The following is a 17,394-nucleotide window of genomic DNA, read 5'->3' as shown; positions in this document are numbered from 1 at the left end:
CTTAATATTAATGGCCTTAATTTCCAATTAAATGACATATATTGTCTACTTGGATCAAAAAGCAAGATCCTTGTATCTGTTTCCTTCAAGAGACACATCTTGCCCACAAAAACAAACATATTCTGAAAGAGAAAGGTTGGAATAAAATCTACAAAGCAAACAGACCCCATAAACAGGAGGGAGTTGCAATCTTAATATCAGATAAAATAGACTTCAAATTAAAATTAGTGAGAAGAGATAAAGGACATACATACTAATAAAGGGATCTCACCTTAAGGAGGATATTACAATTCTAAATATCCATTTACCAAATAAAGGAGCACACAAATTTATCCCAAAACCATTACTTTCCCTAAAATTTCACATAGATCCAAAGACATTAGTTGTGGGGGACTTTAATACACCACTACCCTGGCTGGATAGTTCAACCCGGCAAAAAACTCAACAGAGAAACCTCAGATTTAAACGACTGCATATACCTACTAGACTTAACAGATTTATACAGAATATTTCACCCAGAAGCATCAGTATACACATACTTTTCAGCAGCACACAGAACATTCTCCAAAATGGACCACATTTTAGGGCACAAAGCAAATTTGTCCAAATTCAGAAACATTTGAAATTATGCCCTACATTCTTTCAAACCACAAGGGAATAAAATTAGAACTCAACAACAAAAGCCACCAAAGAAAGTCCTGTAACATAGAGGCTGAACAACACTGTTGAACCACCAGTGGGTCATGGAAGAGATTAGAAGGAAGAAGGAAAATTCAAATGTTCATGATATTTTACAAAAATGAGCACACAAATCACCATCTCCTCTGGGACACAGAAAAGGCAGTACTCAGAGGCAAGTTTATAGCTCTGAGTTCCTACATCAACAAATTGGAGAGATCTAAAACCAACAATTTTACAAGGCATCTGAAGCTACTTGAAAAAAAGCAACAAGCCTAACCCCAACCAGTAGACAGAAACAAATAATTAAATTTAAATCAAAATTAAATGAATTAAAGAAGAAAATCGAAAGAATCAACAAAACAGAGTTGATTCTTCAGAAAAATTAACAAAATTGACAGATCTTATCAGAAAAAGGAGAACACACCCAAATAAACAAAATCAGAGATGAGAATGATATATCACACAGAAACAACCAAGATTCAGCACAGTATAATACTTCTCAAACCTTTATGATAATAAGTTTGAGAATCTGGAAGACATGGACGAATTTCTAGTAAATATTGACATACACAAACTAAGCCAAGATGATTTAAACCAACTTAACACACATATCAAGCATCAAAATAGAAGCAGCAAGAAGAGACCTACTACTCAAGTAAAGTCCAGGAACAGATGAATTTACAGCTGAATTCTACAAGACCTTCAAAGCAGGACTCACACCAAAACTCCTCCAACTCTTCAATGAAATTGAAAGTGAAAGTTCACTCCCAAACTCTTTCTATGAAGCCATCATAAGCCTCATCATAAAACCAGACAGAGACTCATCATAGAAAGAAAAATATAGACCCATTTCTTCGATGAACATCCCTGCAAAACTTCTCAACAAAATTTTGGCCAATCGATTTGACAACTCATAAAAAAATACACTAAGATCAAACATGATTCATTTAAGGGATGCAAAGTTGGTTCAATATACCCAAATCACTTAATCTAATTTATCACATCAACAAGAGTAAGGATAAGAACCATATGATCATCTCAATAGACGCAGAAAATGCATCTGACAATATTGAACACCCTTTTATGATGAAAGCTCTGGAAAACCAGGGAAACCATGGAACATTCCTCAATAAAATAAAGGCTGTGTATGACAAACCTACAACCAGCATTGTACTTAATGGCGAAAGCTAAAGTCATTTTCTCTAAATTCAGGAATGACACAGGATATTCACTAACCACTCCTCTTCAATTTAGAATTAGAATGCCTAGCTACAGCAATAAGACAAGATGCAAACATAAAGGGCATCCAAATAGGGAAAGATGATGCAAATCCTCTGTTTAAAGAACCCCATGGTCTCCACTCCCAAGTTACTGGAGCTGATTTGAGACATTGGCAAAATAGCAAGGTATAAAATTAACCCTCAAAATCAATGGCTTTTCTGTACACCAGTAATGAGAAGAGCAGGGCTGAATTTAGGAAAGTGACTCCTTTTGTAATAGCTCCACAAAAAATAAAATACCTAGGAGTTAACCAAAGAAGTGAAGGACCTCTATGATGAAAACTTTAAAAACTTGAAAAAGTAAACTAAAGCGGAAGTAAGGAAGTAGAAAAACTTTCCATGCTCCTGGATTTGGAAGATTAACGTCATGAAAATAGCAATATTGCCAAAGGCTATCTACAAATTCAATGTGATGCCTGTCAATATCCCAATCACATTCTTCAATGAAATAGATGAAGCGTTCCAAATATTCATATGGAACAATAAAAGACCCAAATAGCAAAAATAATCCTCAGCTGGAAGAAAATCAATACCAAATTTCAAACACTATTACAAAGCCATAGTAATCAAAACATCTTGTTACTGGCACAAGAACAAACCTGAGGACCAATGGAATAAGACTGGAAACCCAGAAATGAACCCACAGACCTATAGCCACTTAATCTTCGATAAGGGAGCCAAACAAACATAGAATGGAAGAAAGATAGCCTCTTCAGAAAATGGCGCAGGCAAAATTGGTTAAATACTTGAAGAAAACTAAAGCTAGATCCTTATACATCACCCTGCATCAGAATCAATTCCAAAAGGATTAAAGACCTTGAAGTAAAGCAGACACTCTGAAAACATCACAGTTAGGAATAGGAGAAACTCTGGGGATCCTTTGCACAGGCTGAAATTTTCTTAATAAAAACCCAGAAACACAAAAACTTAAAGAAATGTTGATCAAATGGTATTGCATGAAACTGTAGAGTTTCTGCATGGCAAAGGACATAGCTAGAAAGATCAATAGAAAGCCCACGGATTGGGAGAAGATAGTCACTAGCCATACAATAGACAAGGGCCTCATATCTAAAATATACTTGGAATTCAAAAAATTAAAAGCTCCAAAAACAAATCCTCAGAGAAAAAAACCACCAAATTAATAAGTGGGCTAAAGAGTTAAAGAGAAACTTCTCTGAAAAGGAAATAAGAATGGCCAATAGACACATGAAGAAATGCTCATCTTCTCTAGCCATAAAAGAAATGCAAATCAAAACAACATTGAGATTCTATCTCACTCTAGTTATAATGGCTATATTCAAAAAATCTAATAACAATTGCTGGAGGGGATATGCCAAAATGAGACCCCACTGCATTGTTGGTGGGAGTGTAAACTTGTTCAACCACTCTGGAAAGCAGTATGGACCAGGTTCCTCAAAATATTACACACAGATCACCCCTGTGACCCAGCAATCTCACTTCTGGGCATTTACCCAAAGGATCACAAACAAGGCCATATTAAAGCTACCAGCACAACTATGTTTACTGCAGCATTATTCACCATAGCTAAGATATGGAACCAACCCACAAGCCCCTCAGTAGATGAATGGATCAAGAAAATATGTTTTACACACACACACACACACACACACTCACGCACACTGGAATTCTCCCACTTGGAAGGAAATGGAAAGATTTGAGGAAAAAAGCATATTAAGTGAAGTAAGCCAGACCCAAAGAAACATACTTCTCATAGTTTCCCTTATTTGCAATACTTAGTATACATCTAGGATAATTTTAGCAGATGATTAGAATAGCTCAATAGCTATGTACAAATGACCATATAAGATAGTGCTAAATGACTTTTACACAAGGGTTTTTTTTTTTTTTTTTTTTTAATGTACTATGTGATTTCTTGTTTCTTTTGTGTATTCTTCCCCCGATGGTTTAACCCCCTGTTGTCACTGTATTTGATTTTGGTACCCTGGTTATTGCATATACTTTTATCTGACTTAGGGAAGGGAAGGAGAATAACAAAATAGTGAGACAAAGGACAAGGAAAGATAGAATGCAGGAGCAATACTCACAAGACAATATGTTGGAAATATCTGTACAACTTGTGGGGAGGGATGGGGGAAGGACAGTGGGAAAAAATGAAGGAGGGGGTAACAAGTTCAACAAGAAATGTACTTATTACCTTACTTATGTAACTGTAACCCCTCTGTACATCACCTTGACAATAAAAAGTGCAAATAAAAGGCTGGATCAATGGGAATGTATCAAACTGTAGTTTAAGCATGGAACAGGACAGGGCTAACAAGATGAATAGAAAGCTCACAGAATGGGATATTTTTACCATCATCAGAAAAGGGTCTTATATCTAAATTATACTTAGAGCTAAAAGAGTTAAACCCAACAAAAATAACCTCTCAAAGAAATAACAATTCATTTAATAAATGGGCTAAAGATTTAAAGAGAGACTTTTCAGATAATAAACACATGAATAAAAATGTTCAATATCTCTGACCATAAAAGAAATGCACATAAAAACAACATTGAGATTTCACTTCATCCCAGTTAAAATTGCCATTATCAATAAAATTAACAATAGCAAATGCTGACAGGAATATGGACAAAAGGGAATTCTACCAAACTGTTAATGGGAATGTAAATTTTCCCAACCACTGTGGAAAGCAGTAAGGTGCTTCCTCAGAAGACTAAATTTTTAACTTCCTTATAACCCAGTAATTCCACTCCTGGCATTTATTCAGTAGAACACAAACAAGGCCACACTAATGCTACCAGAACAACTGTGTTCATTATAGCATTGTTTAACATAGCCAAGATATAAAATTAACCCAAATGTCCCACAGTGGATGAATGGATCAAGAAAATGTATAATACACAATGGAATTCTCATCCATCAGAAAGAAGGGTACCATTCCTAAGGTTATGTAAAGACTTGGCAAAATTTATACTAAGCAAAGTAAACCAGAGCCAAAGAAACACAAGTTGTATTTTTCCTTCATTTGTGGTAACTAGAATATGCCTATAAATGTACAGTAAATATAATGGATAATAAAAGAAAAAATGAATTGTGACATGATCAATTTCACAGGTCTCCAGGCATTCTCACAGAGTGAGGCCAAAGGAAGATATTCTTAGGAGAGGATAACATAGGCACAATAGCTATATGCATCTGACCATATAAAGTAGTATTTACTGGAATGAATTCCAGAGTGGAAACAAGAGGGTTTTTATTTTTTTGCTTTGTCACTGTTTTAGTTTTCATTTTCTTTTGTCTTGTTTGTTCATTTATCTGTCTTTTGGAGGGTAAGAGGGAGCTTAGTAATGGTGGAACAAAGGGTGAACAAATGCTAAAACAATTCTCACTAGATTCTATATTGAAAATGAACTATACATGTTATGGGTGGGGTGGGATTGTGAGGGAAAAACTGGAAGAGAGTAAGAGAAGGAGTGACATTGTTCAAAAGGAATTGTACTTTTTTTTAATCTAGCTTACTCAGCTTTCTTTCTCACAGCTGGTAGCATTTGAGCCTTGCTTCCAGCCCAGATTTTTATAGATTGGTTCGAATCTCATGAATTCTTCTGCCCTGACTGACTTAAAACCATAATCCCCCATATTTCAGCCTTCTGAATAACTAAGATACCAGCATGATCCACTGGCACCTATTTTAAAGTTTTTATGATAATTGGATGTATATTGGACTAAAAAATCTATTGTAATTCCCTTCCTTAATTTTGAACTGGTGTCACTGTTTTTGCACCTAATTAATGTCTTGTCAGAAATTATTATGTGAAATAATCTGATGGTGTATAAAGCCTTCCAGAAACCAATGAAGTTTGGTTTGAGCAGGAAACCCTTGGCAGAAAATACAATTCCATATTCAGAATTGGCATCATTTTCAGTGAGAATGAAGTTTAACCCTTTTCTTATCAAAATATGAACAATTTATTTATTGAAAATGACAAAGCGTCATGTGAAAAAAATCTATAGGCTTTTTTCTGTAATTTGACTTTTAATGAATTTATCCTTCACTTTCTGCTCATACTCTTCAAATATGATTGACTATGTTGTCACATATCACCCAAATGGCTTAATAAGTCATTAACGTTCTGGTTAAGATGACATGTATTAGTCGACATAATCATTGAAGTCCCTTTATCTATTTTGTTTTATTATGATTGACAACAGTGAAGTGTATAGAATATATATTATGTAGAATGGTTTTTAGCTATTGCAAATGTTTCAACCACTACTGAAGTGCATATGCATCTCTTTTGGATATTGATTTCAACTTTTTGGGATACACCCAAAATTTCGGTTTCAGGGTTTTTTATATTATTTTAATATATCATTTTAAATATATTTAATATCTTAATATAGATTATATTATATTATTTCTTCCACAGTGGCTACAATGATTTCAAAGATAGGGCTTCCTTACCATCACATCTTTACCAATATTTTCATGTTGACAATATTCTTCATGTTCCACTTGGGTGTGGTTATGCATTTTATGTGGTACACTTAAAATAGTATACGCATGATACTTTACAAGAATCTTTTAATATAAAAATGAAAATGCTATCTTATCAATGAGAATAAAAAATTGTTTCTGACAATGCTATATGTGCAAAGAAAGTATGGAGAAACAGTCACTCATTCCCCTTGTTGGCAAAGCAAAGTACTACTTAGGATTCAAAATAATGAGTATGTTTTAATAAAGTAGGATTTTGTGATACAATATAGCTATTAGAATGGACAAACTTTAGATCAATAATGACGTCTTACACGGGCAAAGATGTGGAATGACAGGAACAATCATGGTACACATGACAGATGTAACATTTTGTAAGACAGTTTCAAATGTTCCTATAAAATTAATTATTATCTTTTATGTTATCCTAGGGCTTGAGCTAAGAAACTGGATACTATCCCTGGATGTTTGTTCTCAAGGTTAGTGCTCTATTACTTGAACCACACCTCCACTTCCAGCTTTTTGTGGTTAATTGGTGATAAGTTTCATGGACTTTACTAGTTGGATTGGATTTGAACCAGGATCTTCAGATCTCAGCCTCCTGTGTAGCTAAAATTGCAGGTATGAGCCACTTAAATATACTATTATTGTCACTGAGCATGGAGCTTACAAGTGGATTATAAATATATCCATACAGATATTTAAAGTAGCTTCCTTCACAACCACTACAAGTCAAAAGTAGATAAGTAGATAAGTAGATAAACTGTGATACATCCAAGGGGATGAAACATCATTCTGTGCTAAGAAAAAAAATGACTTATTGAACCATGAAACAAAATAGAGGAACTTTGAAGGCATGTTACATGAAAGGAGCCAATCACAGAGGCTTCATGTGTGATGTCAATGCCAGAACATCAGATAGCTAAAACTGTGGAGACTGCAGGTAGATCAGTTTCTGCCAAGGGTTAATGAGGAAGGAACAGTGAATATGTAGAGAGTATAGGGTTTTCTGGAGACACTGACAGTTTTCTTTATGATACTACAGTAATGTTTCATAATTACACAATTATAAATATTCTTGAATGTACAGCAATGGATGTACAGTAATAAATCCTTATGTAAACTAGACCTTTTTGTTTACAATTATGTATCAAAGTAGGTTGATCAGTTGATCAACTAGAACGAATGCTCAGTTTATTATTGCCTATACTCCTATTGGCAGCATGAAACTACTTACAGTCATTTTTTCCATATTTTCTCCATTCTCCTGGCCCCAGACCACTGAACCAATCCCCAGACCTATTCTTTAAACTTTTCAAACAATTTTCTGGCCTGGGGAAATGTCTCAGGTAAAACAGATGATTGCATGACTTTTATCTAAATCCATGAAAAGGAAACACAACAACTTTCCTCATAATAACCTGGGCCAGTTAGTTAAGGTTGAGATCATGCTTCAGAGGGCCAAATTGGTATCATAGCAACTGATGTAATTCCTCTTCTGCATTTTGATGGTTTTATTTTTTTTTAAATGTCCACATATTATGCCAAATTGAGCATAAATAGTGAACATAATGAGCATAAATAATTTCTCCAGGAAGATACTAACTGTGGCAAAGTACAGCTTCATTTTGGAAAAGACTGCACATGCTGAAGGGCAGCAAGGTATACTGGTGATATTTGCTTTGATGACTATCCTAGTGTAAAAAGCATGACATATTATAAAGAAGATGGGTTAGTATCTGGCTTTCACAGAATAATCGCATTCAGCTAGCATCATACCCTTGGGTAGAAATATGTTTTATTAACATTGTTTTTTCTGTATAGGAACTTCATCAATCAGGGAGCACAACATCATGGTGGCTTACTGTATTACTTGGCTAACTAGTGTAGCTTCAGACTCATAGTCAAGTTAACATAAGTGAGTGTAACACTGACTTTGTATGAATATTCCAAGGGTGTTCATTCTCTTCTGTCCTATTTGCCCATGTCACTAGTTTAATTGCATTTGTCCTTTCTATGGAATGGAGCCATGGCTACCATGATGGCTTTCTCTGTGGAAGACACTTTTTAACAGATATATTGTATGAAGTGCACAAGCTGAGCCATCTCTGTCTTTTCCAATAAACTTCTTGTGTAGATTCAAGCAAGTAGTGATCACTTGTGGTCAGTGTGATATAGTGGAGAGAGCAGATCTAGCAGATAGTTAAATAGAAATCATTTCAACAGTTTGGGTAAACTCTGTTACAGAAATTTCCTTCATGATGAAGTGACATTTTTGAGATTAGGTTTACCTTTGCTTCTCCTAAGTAGCAGATATTAAAAATGTGTATCTATACTCTTGAATTATTTTAGATATGGGGTCTCCTAACTTTTTGCCTAGACTGGACTTGAGTTGTGCTCTTCCTAAACTCCCTCCCACTTAGCTGAGATTAATGTTGCCTTTTAAGAAATGTTTTAGCTGACTCTTGTGGATTTTGTTGTATTTGGAGTTTACTCATTTATTTCTATATATTTTCTAGTTTTCATTATGATTTGCTTTTCATTTAATTTATAATTTGAAATTCATTTTTAAATTTCTACACAGTTGTGAATTAGTCAAATGACTTCATATTTATTTAAGAAAGAATTTTAGATGATTATCCTCTCAAAATTTTGAAATTTATCCTATGTTTCAGTAGATTAAAAATATCCCATGTGTGCTGGAAAAACCATTTATGTTTTTATTTTTGATTATAATGCTATAGAGATATCTATTAAGTCTAGTTGATTTAATGCTTTTTAAAAAGCTTCTATTTTAATGTCTTCTAATTTCTCAGTTTTTTTCAATAATAAAATGGAATTTTATTGGTATATGGGTTATTAAATTTGTGTTGTATACTCCCTTCAAATTTTTGATGAAGATTTGCATTTTGAATATTTGTCATCTTACTTTTAACTTATTTTTCTTTGAATCCATCATGTAATTTTTACAAATAACATGTTATTAAATCATTTTTTACTATTTGCCTCCTGTATATCTCCTTTCCTTTTTTATTCTTTATTACATGGTAGTGTACCATATTTGTTGTTTTCCTGTTTCCTATATCATTTTAAAATTATTTTCATTGTGATTATCCTGAGAATTACAAGTAAAATATTGAGACTAGTTTCAATTAATAATCTTTCAATTTTATGTGTAATTTTTGCTCATATGTATCTTTTTTATTGTGAAAATACTGTACATAGAGGTTACAATTACATGGACAAGATAATGAGTACATTTCTTATCAAGCATTGTAGCCTCCTCCTTTGTTTCCCCTTCCCATCCCTTCCCATCCTCCCCCCCCAACACCCCCCCACCCAACCATACTCCCGCCCCCCACCAAAGTTGTAAAGTTCGTTTTCAACATAACGATTTGTACATCTCATTGTTCCAATGGGTCCACCTGTATCGCTATTTAAACGATTTGTTTTTTTCCCTTCCCCTCCACAAACAATACCGACATCAAATACAGTGAAAGCAGGGGTTATACAGTGGGGGAGGGACATACAAAGCAACAAAGAAATCATCTTATAAATGTGTTAGAAACAATCGCATGAAAGAAACAAACATTTGAATACATATCTTAGGGTTCATTTCTCTAACATCACCTTATCTGACCTTTTCTGCTTGACTCAAACATATACTAGTTATTGCAGATAAGGGAAACCATGGGACCTATGTTTCTTTGCGGCTGGCTTACTTCACTTAATATAATTTTTTCCAAGTCTTTCCATTTCCTAACAAATGGGGCAATGTCATTCTTTCTGATGGAGGCATAGAATACCATTGTGTATATATACCACATTTTCTTGATCCATTCATCTACTGAGGGGCATCTGAGCTGGTTCTATATTTTAGTAAATAATGCTGCTTTAGTAAATAATGTAGCTTTAGTGTGGTCTTGTTTGTGAGCATATGTATCTTTACTCACTATCATTCCACAATGCTATAATTCTCATACAAATTGAATTGTATCGCTGGTTGTTTTCTACAAAACCCTTGAGACTAGCACTTTTCCTCTTCAGTAGGTTTGAAGTTAGGTTAAATATTGACAGATTTCTAAGAATGCAATTTTTCTGTAGATGTACGAAGAGTTTACATTTTCCTACCCTTAGTTTTAATTTTCTAATGTAACTTGCAGTATATTAAAGTAGAGTAGTTTTGGTGCTCCCGGATAGTTAGCTATTAAGATAACGGAATCATAGATAAGCACATACACATTATTTAATACAGGTTTGCATATATGCCTATTTTTCAATAGTTCATATTTTATAAATAAAAAACAATTTAATAAATATAACACTATATGAGGAATATATTTTAATTAGATCTTCTCATCCATATACTTAGCCTTTATAATAAAGATTCAGGTAGAATGTACAAACTTCTTATTCAAAGTCTTGAAATTCAGAGTAAAATAAACATAAAAGTAGGTAAATTATATTTTGTAATTCTAGAAAATAATTCATTGTTCTCTATATTAATAACTCAACATGTTTTCTCCACTACATTGTACTTAAATTAATAATTTAAGTGAAACACATTTATAATCAATGTGAGAACAATTAATTGATGTCAATAATATTCAAAGAATACTATTTTTTATTAATAGCCAAAATCGCTTGTTCTAAGAGAAAAAGTAAAAGCAGAATTTGTAGTGCATAACAGTCCCATGTTGTACTTTTTCTCTTCTTCTTTCTTTCCTTTTTCTCTTTCTCCTCATTTTCTTGGCAGTACTGGGAATTAGTTTGTATTTCAGGGCTTTGTGCTTGCTTGGCTTACTTGCTGGCTGTTATACTATCACTTGAGCCAAGCCTCTGGTGTGGATTTTCTTGTGTTTTGGAAATGAAGTCTTGACGCAGTTTCTGCCTGGGCTGGCACTGATCTCAAATCCCTCAAATCTCATTTTTTTGTGTTCCTAAGATTATAGCAGTGATCCACTGGTTCCAGAAAGTCACTTTTTTCTTGTCTTATAGGTGATATAATTTCTCTTTACCAAGACAAACAACATTACTGCATTGTTTAGATTATTACTGAATCAAAAATCTACAAAACATGAAAAATTATTAACATTTTAATAAAACAACTAGAATTTAGGTATAGTCTACAATGTTTAGTTTTATGGCACAATATTAAAACTATAACCAAGAATTATTATGAAATCTTAAAATGTTATGAAGTATTTTGGTATTCATACTGAGAAATTTTATCTGCTCCCCAGACAAAAACGTCAGACACAGACTTCATTTTACACTGGTGAATGTAAAAATGGTGAAATCTTAAAAAATATCTCCCAGAATACTTTTGATTTTTTAAAAATAACACCTTGTAGAGCTTGAATGCCCCAACTGTCACGTGTTAGCAGTGGAGGGGCTAATTTAAAGGAAATCTAGGTGAAAAAAAGTGATAGCTCCTCCACACTATTGGAGAGACATCAAAGGAACTTCACTGTATTTTACTCTTTCTGATTTTCTCTAGGCTTTGAGAGCCAGCAAGTATCTTCAGAGAACAAACAAACAGTTCAAAACTAAGCAGACAAAGAAAATGTTTTGCTACTATTCAAGCAATCTTAAAGTTATCCTTGAGAAAGAAAGGAACTTCTAAAAAGGATATTGAAAAATGTCTGCATACAAAAGCAACTCTCCACAAAACAAAAATGCTTTAATTATATAGAATACTCTGAGATGATAAGAACACAATGTTTGCAGATGGGGCCCAAGATAAAAATCGTTCTATTCTCTTGTTCTGTCAACAGAACATTGTGTAAATGAGAAATGATGCTTAGGTTCAAGGAACTCACAGATGAGTAAGAAAGTAAAGACAAACACAAGTTTTAGGCACTCTTTTCTGCACTCCTTTCTGTCTGGAAGAGTGCACTCTAGTAACCACTGGAAAATAAAAGGAGAAATTGTCTGTCTCACACTTCTGAGGCCTTTTCTCAGCTGCTGCCAGCCTAGCATTCTCATTGCTACTACCAATAAACAATTATATTTGTTCAAGAATTTAGATAGTTACTGGATTTTCCCCAAATATTGCCAGTCCCTCTATCTGATTCAAAGAAATTATAGCGCTAACAATACAGAGGTATACGAAGTTTTAAAAGATGTTAACATAAAAATAAAAATATCCTTAAACAATGGAAGATGCAAAGATATGAATCACATTTATTAATACTCATATTGAATCATATTCATTTGTTGTATTGCATTATTTTCATTTTATCCACAATTGTTGAAGAAGGTTTTATTTTTCTGATAAATGAAGGTACTCTGAGGTGAAGTGCAATTTGTAACAAAACCCATGTAACCAATATATATCAGGGATATTCTATCATTAAAGATATGAATATTAAAGATATTAAAGATTTACTATTATACTATATACTGCTGTTAAAAATGTTAGAGGGGCTGGGAAGGTGGATCAGTGGTAGAGTGCTTGCCTTGCATGCATGAGGCCCTGGGTTTGATTTCTTTGCACCACATAAAGCAGAAAAAGCCGGAAGTGGTGCTGTGGCTCTAGTGGTAGAGTGCTAACATTGAGCTGAAGAGCTGAGTGACAGCACCCAGGCCCAGAGTTCAGGCTCCACAACTGGCAAAAAAAAAAAAAAAATGTTAGATTGGGGTATAACTCAAGGGGTAAGATGCATACATGGCAAGTGAAGCTTTTAGTTCAATTCTTATTACTTAAAAAGAAAAAAAAAAAAGATGCTGCTTGCCATGGACAATGATGCATACTCAGATGCTCGGGAGACAGAGATTGGGAAGATAATAGTTCTGGAGAAGCCAGGGCAAAATAGTGCAGCAATTCCACTTCAATAAACAATGTAGGTGTGGTTGAACGTGTCTGTAGTCCCAGCAATTGTAGGAGATGATGATATATGAGCATTACAACCCCTAAAACATAGGACTAAATCTAAAAAAAACTAAAAGGCAAAAGTCTGAGGCTTAACAATAAGGCCTAAATTCAATCTCCCCAGTGAGATCGAAAGTATGTACTCAGTAAGTCTTGTCATTTCTGGCTGGATAATTACGGCAGAATGTTGAATTCTAACTTGTAGGATACTACCTCCACTGAACAATTCTGACTATTCATAAAAAATGCTGTATGTCTTTCCAACTACTTCCTTTAAGTCTCTTCCTTTATGACCCCATGAGTTTTCAAACTATTTTCCTAGAGACATATATATATATATATAAAATCACAAATGTATGAATAAATAAATGAAAAGATTTTACTTCACATACATACAATACTGTTTTCTTGTCATATAATGAGATCCTCCATATATAGTCTACGGCTGGCATACCAGTACACTTAGGCACTGTGCTTATCATGAAAGTATGTTGACATTAAAACTGGAGTTTAAGGATGTAAAACCCAAGCTCCAAAAGTCACAACAGGCCTAGACTCAGCTATCCATCTAATACTCGAGTCAAAGAGACAAGTGCCAGTGAAAACAGAAAATTTAATTAAATCAAGCCATATGTGGAGGACAAAGGGACCCGATCACCCAATATTGTCTTTGGGTACAGATATTGTAGGAAAGACTTGAGAGTAAGGGAGAGAAGTATATGTAATTATGTAATTATATGATTCTGGTCATAGTTGTGTTATGTTGTTAATGTTATTAGTTAATGGCCAGTTGTTAATGCTTATTTTGGCATGTTCAGAGGACCTCTGGTCATGATAAGAAGCAGAAATTGTTGTCTGAGGGATAGATTTAGCTGATATCACAAGATATTTTCTCATCAGTCCTGATTTTCCTGGTGTGCCAAGGTAACAACCAGAGAGAAAGAGCCTCTGAAAACCCTAAGTTTCAAATGGCAGATAGGTCAAATGGACGGGGGCCAGTGTCTCAGATCTCATATTCAGTGAAAAATGGTATGATTTTGGTGTCATTGTCTTATTGAATTTTCATAGCAATGGTCATTTTTATCTGCCTCATAAAACTAGCAGAAAGCATTACTGAACTGTGTTCACGTGTTCCCAAGCGCAACACAAGTATTTATGTTTAGATATTTGAAATATCAGTATAATTACAGTATTTGGAAGGCTTCAGATGTATAACTTAGACAATAACAAAATTTTCAAATTTAACACGAATTATGTCTTAAATGTTACACTCAAGAAATGAAGTTATTAAGTGCTTATCTGTGTATAGCATGAAGCTAGGAGAAATTTAAGATCAAATTAACAGATATCATTTGGGATCAATTAATCTCTGAGTGATTTAACTCATGCTGTGAGCCTGGTGCTAATGAGGCCAGACTGCAGGTTTGATCCATCTGGGAACCGTAAGTTTGGATCTATGCCCTTTCTGCATACTTTACTTCTAACTTTCGTGGTTAACTTTTCCACACATGTCACTGTTCACAAGAAGAAACAAGTCACAGATTGTAGATGTATTTTTACAAATTGTATTTCCACTTGTTAAAGGAATTTCATTGCTAAAAATGAACAGAGAATTTATAGAATGCTTCAGAAACTATAAGCCATGTCTTCATATACATGAGGGCATTTTGTGTATTAACTGATACTTGAACTCTGTGCACATATCCATTTCATTTCCACAATGGGGAGGGACTGAAAAGTAAGCAGTAATATGAAAGTACCTATGTAATGAAGTACCTAGGTAAAGATAGTATTCTCTTACAAAAAAAAAACAAAAGAAAGCTATGCTCCAGGGAGCCACACCTATAATCCTTGATCCTGGGATCTCAGAATAGCAATTTGAAACCAGACCAGACAGCAAAGTCTGTGAGACGTGACTCCAATTAACTGCTAAAAAGCCAGAAGTGGAGCTTAACTAAAGTGATAAAGTGTCAACACAAAACCCCTCAGTTTAAGCTCTAGTACTAGCGCAGAAATAAAGGAAAACTGAAGAAGGGAAAAACGAAGGAAGGAAGGAAGAAAAAAGAAAGGAAGGAAGGAGGGAGGGAGGAAAGGAGGGAAGGAAGGATGGAGAGAGGAAGAGAAAGAAAGAAAAAACAAATTAGATAAAAGAAAGATAGGAAAGAAGGAAGAAAGAAAGAATGAGAGAAAGAAAGGAAAGAGAAAAAATAAAGGAAGAAAGAAAGGAAGGAAAGAATGAAGGAAAGAAAAAACAAATGAAAAAGATAAAAGCAAAGGAAAGAAAGAACAAATGAAAGAAAAACAACAGAAAGAAAGAAAGGAAAGAAAGAAGAAAGAAAAAAATAGAGAATGAAAAAGAAAGAAAGGAAAGATAGGAAGGAGGAAGGAAGGAAGAAAACAGCAAATGAAAAAGGAAAAAACAAAGGAAAGGAAGGAAGAAAGAAAAAAAGATACAAAAGAATAAAGGAAGGAGGAGAGAAGAAAGAAGGGAGGGAGAGAAAGAAGAAAGGGAGAAAGTGAAGGGAAGGAGAGAGAGAAGGAAAGTTGGAAAGAAAAAAGAAAGAAAGAAAGAAAATGAAAGAAAAAAGAAAACAAGCAATCAAACAAAGCAAGCAAGAAAGCAAGCAAAGAAAAAAGACAGGTATCAGAATTTAAGTCTTGAAGAAGAAGTATCATTCTTAATGACATTAATATAAATGTTAATATTTTATAACTAGGAACCAGTGGATTGTTCCTATAATCCTAACTGCTCAGAAGGCTGAGACTTGCAAGACTCCATTTCAATTAACCAGCATAAAGCTCAATGGGATTGTTTTAAGAGCTATAGCATAGCTTTCAGCAAGAAAATGTGGTATATATACAATGGAATTCTATGCCTTCATCAGAAAGAATAACTTGCCCCATTTGTTAGAAAATGGAAAGACTTGGAAAAAAATTACATTAAGTGAAGTAAGCCAGGCCCAAAGAATCATAGGTCCCATGGTTTCCCTTATTTGCAATAACTAGTACATGTGAAGGACAGGCAGAAAAGGCCAAAAGCCATGTACATACGACCTTATAAGACGATGTTAAACGAAATGAACTCCAAGATAGGGACAAACGTACCTTTTTTTTCTCTCTTGCTATTGTTTCTAACGTATTTAATAATGTACCATATGATTTCATTTTTGTTGCTTAGTATGTTCCTCCTCCACAGTATAACCCCTATTTTCACTGTATTTGATGTCGGTGCCCTGCATCTTGTATATACACTTCTCTAATTTGGGGAGAGGAAGGGAAAAAACAAAATGCTTAAATAAGGATACATGCTGCCCCATTGTAACAATGAGATGTACAAAACACTATGTTGAAAACGAACTTTACAACATCGGCGGGGGTGGGGCCTTGGGGGCGTGGTAGTTGTGGAGGTGGAGAGGGAAGAGATGGTAGGGGGAAAACAAAGGAGGAGGCAACAATGCTCAATAGAACTCATTACCTTCTTCATGTAACTGTATCTCCTCTGTACAGCATTTTTACAATAAAAAATGTACAAAAATAAAAAAGAAAGCCAAATGATGTTCTGATTTCAAAAAAAATGACAAGAAAAACTTTCAAAAAATGTTAATATAGCTATTGGTTCTTAGTATTTTTTACAAAGCCTCCAGATATGGGTACAAACCAGTCACTAACATCGTGCAGTTGATTAGCTAGCTGTGTTACCTTCCTCACTGTATGAAGCACTTTAGCCTCTGTAGTTCAAGCATGGCTGTTGGTGTCTCAGTTTTCTCATATTCTTTAATTTTTTTGATAATCCAGTTTTCTGACTGTGGCTTTATTAAGCCAAAACATTCTACAAGTATTGGTCATATTCATTTTTAACAATTAATTGAATGGTGAAGAGAAGAATAATTATTTCCAAAAAAGTTCCTGAAAGCCTTTGAAATTTCTTGGTGAACTAAGATGTTCAGACTTAGTGAACATCTAATCTACCACTGAGATGCATCTCTAGCCCTCTTTTACAGTGTTTTCATTTATTTTGTCAGTTGTGGGGCTTGAACTCTAGGCCTGGGCACTGTCCCTCAACTCTTCAGCTCAAGGC

This window comes from Dipodomys spectabilis, unplaced genomic scaffold, assembly GCF_019054845.1.
Source record: "Dipodomys spectabilis isolate Male_0828 unplaced genomic scaffold, ASM1905484v1 ptg000436l, whole genome shotgun sequence".
NCBI lineage: Eukaryota > Metazoa > Chordata > Mammalia > Rodentia > Heteromyidae > Dipodomys > Dipodomys spectabilis.
This window is presented reverse-complemented; position numbering follows the sequence as displayed.